Here is an 8,573-nt window from a genome sequence, read left to right on the forward strand (position 1 = left end):
TAGGACTGAGGTCAGGGCTTTTTGATGGCCACTCCAATACCTTGACTTTGTTGTCCTCAAGCCATTTTGTCACAACTTTGGAAGTATGCTTGGAGTCATTGTCCATTTGGAAAATGCATTTGCAACCAAGCTTTAACTTCCTGATTGATGTCTTGATCTTGCTTCGATATAACCACATTTTCATTCCTCATGATGTTCTCTATTTTGTGAAGTGCACCAGTCCGTCCTGCAGCAAAGCACCCCCACAACATGGTGCTGCCACCCCCATGCTTCACGGTTGGGATGGTGTTCTTCGGCTTGCAAGCCTCCCCCTTTTTCCTCAACACGACGATGGTCATTATGGCCAAACAGTTCTATTTTTGTTTCATCAGACCAAAGAACATTTCTCTAAAAAATACGATCTTTGTCCCGATGTGCAGTTGCAAACCTTAGTCTGGCTTTTTTTTAATGGCGGTTTTGGAGCAATGGCTTCTTCCTTGCTGAGAAGCCTTTCAGGTTATGTCGATTATAGGACTTGTTTTACTGTGGATATAGATACTTTTGTACCATCTTCACAAGGTCCTTTGCTGCTGTTCTGGGATTGATTTGCACTTTCGCACCAATGTACGCTCATCTCTAGGAGACAACGTGTCTCCTTCCTGAGCGGTATGGCGGCTGCATGGTCCCATGGTGTTTATACTTGCGTACTATTGGTTGTACAGATGAATGTGATACCTGCAGGCGTTTGGAAATTGATCCCAAGGATGAACCAGACTTGTGGAAGTCTTCCATTTTCTGAGGTCTTGGCTGATTTCTTTTGATTTTCCCATGATGTCAAGCAAAGAGGCCCTGGGTTTGAAGGTAGGCCTTGAAATACATCCACAGGTACACCTCCAATTGACTAAAATTGTTAAATAGCCTATCAGAAGCTTCTAAAGCCATGACATCATTTCCTGGAATTTTCAATGCTGTTTAAAAGCAGTCAAGTTAGTGTATGTAAACTTCTGACCCACTGGAATTGTGATACAGTAAATTATAAGTGAAAAAATATGTCTAAACAATTGTTGGAAAAATTACTTGTGTCATGCACAAAGTAGATGTCCTAACCGACTTGCCAAAACTATAGTTTGTTTACAAATTTGTGGAGTGTTTGAAAAACAAGTTTTAATGAATCCAACGACTTCAACTATGTACTCCTCTAATCCTTACATCTTATGTTTCGACAGGAAGACGAAGTGATAGAGTAATAAACCGTTCTGTCTCCCTTAAGGTGACCTGACCTGACTTCAACCCCCTTGACGTTTAATCCAAAGCTTTCCACCCGTATCACCTATCGCACTACCATAACTCCCTCCCGTCCACCCAGCACATTCCACAGCCACTCTGTCTCTCTACAGAGAACCATTCACCTCTGACATAAAACCCAGTCTCTTCCACTCATTTATTTACTATGTTTATGCGTATAACACTGTTCAAAGTTTCCCCAAATCCAACAGTCCCTCCTATGGAAAGATAGCTTCCTAATGTTCAATTTACATAAACTTGGAAATTACATATAAATGGACAAACAATCATCAAATCAAATGTATTTATACAGCCCTACGTACATCAGCTGATATCTCAAAGTGCTGTACAGAAACCCAGCCTAAAACTCCAAACAGCAAGCAATGCAGGTGTAGAAGCACAATGATGATAAAACACGAACAAATGATCATAAATGAACAAACAATGATAACAAACATTCACTGTGAGGTTTACAGGCGTAGAGCCTTATGGCCTCTGTTCTATGATCACACCGCACACAATTTTATTTCCGTCTCTCATCACACAGCAAAATGACATTCCAGCTGAACCTGCTGTCTTGTTCCATGTCAGCTGGAACACTTTGGCGTTTCTCCTTTTCTCTTCTTCTGGTTCCTAAGAGAGTGATAGCACAAGACTTGGAAAACAAACAAAAAAAAGACACATAAAACATAACAGTATTAACAACGTGATAAGCAATGCATAATTATATATGCATGAAAACCAAAGTCTGAGATCATGACGATTCTCACTCTCTCTTCACCTGACTCTATACTTTTCTGCTGGATTCCACAAAAATTAAGACCCTAAAAAAACCTCATGCTTTCGCCCAGTCTTACCCTTCCGGCCCCAGGTTCTGAGAGGCGTTCCCAAGTCATGGCATTTTCACTTTGTTCCCCATCTCCTCCATTGCCACACCTCTACATCCTCTTAAGGTAACTCGGTACTGTATATGCTTTCACATCAACGCTTTCAACATGTTGTTTAGAGTACAATTATAACATCTATCCTCTTTCATATGGTGCATTAGCCAATAAAGCAGCTAACCCCAACCCAACTATGATGTTTAAAGTAGCTCCTAGACCCAACACTAGACCTAGACCCTGAATCCAACACTAACAAACGCCTAACCTTTACCCTAACCTTATCCCCTAGCTAAGCTAACGTTAGCCAAAACAAATTGCAATTCGTAACATATGAAATGGACATCCACAAATGAATACATACCACACGAAATGTAACATATGATACTCATTTGATTGTTACAGCTTTACGTTTACTATGTTCCGTCTACCCCTGAGTCCAGGTTGGAAGGACCTGTGGAAATGGAGGGGAGAGAGACTGTCAAGATCAGGGATGAAGATATGCTATTAAACCTATTTGCATGGGCAGCTTTCCTCTTTGCAACACCACGTTACATACAACTCTCCTTCTGTGGCCTCCAACTGCTCTTAAATGAAAGCAAAACTAAATGCATGCTCTTCAACCGATCGCTGACCACACCTACCCACCCGTCCAGCATCACTACTCTGGACAGTTCGGACTTAGAATAAGTGGACAACTACAAATACCAAGGTGTCTGGCTAGTCTGTAAACTCTCCTTCCAGACTCACATTAAACATCTCCAATCCAAAATTAAATCTAGAATCGGCTTTCTATTTCGCAACAAAGCATCCTTCACTCACGTTGCCAAACATACCCTCGTAAAACTGACCATCCTACCGATACTTGACTTCGGCGATGTAATTTACAAAATAGCCCCCAACACTCTACTCGGCAAATTGGATGCAGTCTATCACAGTGCCATTCGTTTTGTCACCAAAGCCCCATATACTACCCACCACTGCGAACTGTATGCTCTCGTTGGCTGGCCCTCGCTTCATATTCGTCGCCAAACCCACTGGCTCCAGGTCATCTATAAGTCTTTGCTAGGTAAAGCCCCGCCTTATCTCAGCTCACTGGTCACCATAGCAGCACCCACCCGCAGCACGCGCTCCAGCAGGTATATTTCACTGGTCATCCCCAAAGCCAATTCCTCCTTCGGCCACCTTTCCTTCCAGTTCTCTGCTGCCAATGACTGGAACGAACTGCAAAAATCACTGAAGCTGGAGACTCATATCTCCCTCACTAGCTTTAAGCACCAGCTGTCAGAGCAGCTCACAGATAATGCACCTGTACATAGCCCATCTGTAAATAGCCCATCCAACTACCTCATCACCATATTGTTATTTATTTATTTTGCTCCTTTGCACACCAGTACCGCTACTTGCACACTCATCTTCTGCACATCTATCACTCCAGTGTTTAATTTGCCATACTGGAATAATTTTGCCACTATGGCCTATTTATTGCCTTACCTCCCTTATCCTACCTCATTTGCACACACTGTATATAGACTTTCTCTATTGTATTATTTGACTGTATGTTTGTTTATTCCATGTGTAACTCTGTGTTGTTGTTTGTGTTGCTTTGCTTTATCTTATCCAGGTCGCAGTTGCAAATGAGAACTTGTTCTCAACTAGCTTACCTGGTTAAATAAAGGTGAAAAAAAAAAAAAAAGTTGAACTAAAAATTAAGTTATAGCTTGTTCCACTTGTACTTTTGCGATACTTGAGCAGTGACTAGACATTTGATTAAAATAATTCCCAACTCAACAAGTTTTACAGGTGAATCTAAAGGCAATATTGGTCGTGCATATAGTACATTCGTCAATTATTCAGACCACTTAACATTTTCCACATTTTGTTACGTTACAGCCTTATTCTAAAATGGATTTAAAAATAATCCCTCAATCTACACAATAATGACCAAGCTAAAGCAGGTTTGTAGAATTTTGTACAAATTCATAAAGTAACTTGTTATATAAGTGTTCAGACCCTTTACTTAATACTTTGTTGAAGCACCTTTGGCAGCGAATACAGCCTCGAGTCTTATTGGGTATGACGCTCCAAGCTTGGCACACCTGTATTTGGGGAGTTTCTCCCATTCTTCTCTGCAGATCCTCTCAAGCTCTGTCAGGTTGGATGGGGAGCGTTGCTGCACAGCTATTTTCAGGTCTCTCCAGAGATGCTTGATCGGGTTCAAGTCCGGGCTCTGGCTGGGCCACTCAAAGACATTCATAGACTTGCAAAAATGACTAAAACCCTGTTTTCGCTTTGTTATTATGGGGTATCCTAGGGGCATTGGCAGACACAATGTAAGTAACTTAATTTATGTCCCCCTAATTGCCCTGAATTCCTCTGATCCTACAGCTATTATATGCAGTAATCATGAGCCTATGAACCAGAGTTATACTGTTAACACTGAGGCGGTGTACCCTTGTAGGAAGATGTAGAGCAGGCCAGAAGGCAAAACTGAAGAAAAAAAAGCCTAACCTCCATTAAATAAAATGATGGCAGAGCTGAAACAGTACTTCTGTTCAAGGGTGTTTATTTACATAGCGATTCTGGAAGAAAAACAGTACTGTCACCAAAAGTATACATTATGGGACAGCTTTATATATTAAAACATATATACAATACTCCCCCATCAACAGCTCAATCAAAATGGTGTGTGTGTACACCAATCGCTTCTCCATCACAGAAGACCACTTTGTGCAGCTCACCCTGCACTATCAGTTCCAATGTAAATAACATGAGTAAGTCTACCTCTGATAAGCTTCCCAGTAAAGCATTAAAAACCAATTAAGCAACCCAGAAAATTGCTAAAAATATCCCATATTAACATATGCAGCCTGAGAAACAAGGTCCATGAAGTCAATAACTTGCTTGTAACAGATAACATTCATATTCTGACTATCTCTGAAACTCACTTAGATAATACCTTTGATGATACAGTGGTAGCAATACATGGTTATAACATCTACTGTAAAGAAAGAAATGTTAACAGGGGTGATGTTGCGATCTATATTCAGAAACACATTCCTGTAAAGCTTTAGAGACAATCTAATGTTAAATACTGCTGAAGTAATACGGCTATAGGTTCATCTGCCTCACCTAAAGCCAATTCTTGGGGGAAGCTGCTAAAATAACACCAAGTGTTAAAATAACACCAAGTGTTAACAGTCAGTATCTGGATAATGTGTGTGGAATGGTTGATAATGTATGTGATATCAACAGAGAGGTATATTTTCTGGGTGATTTTAAATATTGACTGGCTTATCAAGCTGCCTAATCAAGAAAACACTTCAAACTGTAACCAGTGCCTGTAACCTGGTTCAGGTTGTCAGTCAATCAACCTACCAGGGTATTTACAAACAGCACAGGAATGAAATCATCTTTACTAATTCTGCAGATATTTTCTTTAAAGCAGTATCTAAATCCGTAGGATGTAGTGATCACAAAATAATAGCCCATATCTAGGAAAACCAACGTCTCAAAGGCTGGTTCTAATATAGTGAATAAGAGGTCAGGCTGGTTCTAATATAGTGTATAAGAGGTCAGGCTGGTTCTAATATAGTGTATAAGAGGTCAGGCTGGTTCTAATATAGTGTATAAGAGGTCAGGCTGGTTCTAATATAGTGTATAAGAGGTCAGGCTGGTTCTAATATAGTGTATAAGAGGTCAGGCTGGTTCTAATATAGTGTATAAGAGGTCAGGCTGGTTCTAATATAGTGTATAAGAGGTCAGGCTGGTTCTAATATAGTGTATAAGAGGTCAGGCTGGTTCTAATATAGTGTATAAGAGGTCAGGCTGGTTCTAATATAGTGTATAAGAGGTCAGGCTGGTTCTAATATAGTGTATAAGAGGTCAGGCTGGTTCTAATATAGTGTATAAGAGGTTAGGCTGGTTCTAATATAGTGTATAAGAGGTCAGGCTGGTTCTAATATAGTGTATAAGAGGTCAGGCTGGTTCTAATATAGTGTATAAGAGGTCAGGCTGGTTCTAATATAGTGTATAAGAGGTCAGGCTGGTTCTAATATAGTGTATAAGAGGTCAGGCTGGTTCTAATATAGTGTATAAGAGGTCAGGCTGGTTCTAATATAGTGTATAAGAGGTCAGGCTGGTTCTAATATAGTGTATAAGAGGTCAGGCTGGTTCTAATATAGTGTATAAGAGGTCAGGCTGGTTCTAATATAGTGTATAAGAGGTCAGGCTGTTTCTAATATAGTGTATAAGAGGTCAGGCTGGTTCTGTGTATAAGAGGTCAGGCTGGTTCTAATATAGTGTATAAGAGGTCAGGCTGGTTCTGCTGGTCTGTGGTTCTAATATAGTGTATAAGAGGTCAGGCTGGTTCTAATATAGTGTATAAGAGGTCAGGCTGGTTCTAATATAGTGTATAAGAGGTCAGACTGGTTCTAATATAGTGTATAAGAGGTCAGGCTGGTTCTAATATAGTGTCTGTCAGGCTGGTTCTAATATAGTGTATAAGAGGTCAGGCTGGTTCTAATATAGTGTATAAGAGGTCAGGCTGGTCTGTATAGTGTATAAGAGGTCAGGCTGGTTCTAATATAGTGTATAAGAGGTCAGGCTGCTGGTCTGAGGTCAGGTGTTCTAATATAGTGATAAGAGGTCATACAATACGTTTTGTAGTGAGTCACATGTTGATGATGTAAAGAATATTTGCTGGTCTGTAATGAGGAGCAACCAGACGCTGCTGGTCTGTGGTGTGGTCTGTAATGAGGAGCAACCAGACGCTGCTGGTCTGTGGTGTAATGAGGAGCAACCAGACGCTGCTGGTCTGTGGTGTAATGAGGAGCAACCAGACGCTGCTGGTCTGTGGTGTAATGAGGAGCAACCAGACGCTGCTGGTCTGTGGGTAATGAGGAGCAACCAGACGCTGCTGGTCTGTGGTGTAATGAGGAGCAACCAGACGCTGCTGGTCTGTGGTGTAATGAGGAGCAACCAGACGCTGCTGGTCTGTGGTGTAATGAGGAGCAACCAGACGCTGCTGGTCTGTGGTGTAATGAGGAGCAACCAGACGCTGCTGGTCTGTGGTGTGTAATGAGGAGCAACCAGACGCTGCTGGTCTGTGGTGTAATGAGGAGCAACCAGACGCTGCTGGTCTGTGGTGTAATGAGGAGCAACCAGACGCTGCTGGTCTGTAATGAGGAGCAACCAGACGCTGCTGGTCTGTGGTGTAATGAGGAGCAACCAGACGCTGCTGGTCTGTAATGAGGAGCAACCAGACGCTGCTGGTCTGTGGTGTAATGAGGAGCAACCAGACGCTGCTGGTCTGTGGTGTAATGAGGAGCAACCAGACGCTGCTGGTCTGTGGTCTGTAATGAGGAGCAACCAGACGCTGCTGGTCTGTGGTGTAATGAGGAGCAACCAGACGCTGCTGGTCTGTGGTGTAATGAGGAGCAACCAGACGCTGCTGGTCTGTGGTGTAATGAGGAGCAACCAGACGCTGCTGGTCTGTGGTGTAATGAGGAGCAACCAGACGCTGCTGGTCTGTGAGTGTGGTCTGTAATGAGGAGCAACCAGACGCTGCTGGTCTGTGGTGTGTAATGAGGAGCAACCAGAAGCTGCTGGTCTGTGGTGTGTAATGAGGAGCAACCAGACGCTGCTGGTCTGTGGTGTGTAATGAGGAGCAACCAGACGCTGCTGGTCTGTGGTGTGTAATGAGGAGCAACCAGACGCTGCTGGTCTGTGGTGTGTAATGAGGAGCAACCAGACGCTGCTGGTCTGTGGTGTGTAATGAGGAGCAACCAGACGCTGCTGGTCTGTGGTGTGTAATGAGGAGCAACCAGACGCTGCTGGTCTGTGGTGTGTAATGAGGAGCAACCAGACGCTGCTGGTCTGTAATGAGGAGCAACCAGACGCTGCTGGTCTGTGGTGTGGTCTGTAATGAGGAGCAACCAGACGCTGCTGGTCTGTGGTGCTGGTCTGTAATGAGGAGCAACCAGACGCTGCTGGTCTGTGGTGTGGTCTGTAATGAGGAGCAACCAGACGCTGCTGGTCTGTGAGTGCTGGTCTGTAATGAGGAGCAACCAGAAGCTGCTGGTCTGTGATGTGTAATGAGGAGCAACCAGACGCTGCTGGTCTGTGGTGTGTAATGAGGAGCAACCAGACGCTGCTGGTCTGTGGTGTGTAATGAGGAGCAACCAGACGCTGCTGGTCTGTGGTGTGTAATGAGGAGCAACCAGACGCTGCTGGTCTGTGGTGTGTAATGAGGAGCAACCAGACGCTGCTGGTCTGTGGTGTGTAATGGAGGAGCAACCAGACGCTGCTGGTCTGTGGTGTGTAATGAGGAGCAACCAGACGCTGCTGGTCTGTGGTGTGTAATGAGGAGCAACCAGACGCTGCTGGTCTGTGGTGTGTAATGAGGAGCAACCAGACGCTGCTGGTCTG

Source organism: Oncorhynchus tshawytscha, linkage group LG03, assembly GCF_018296145.1.
Source record: "Oncorhynchus tshawytscha isolate Ot180627B linkage group LG03, Otsh_v2.0, whole genome shotgun sequence".
In the NCBI taxonomy this organism is placed as follows: Eukaryota; Metazoa; Chordata; class Actinopteri; order Salmoniformes; family Salmonidae; genus Oncorhynchus; species Oncorhynchus tshawytscha.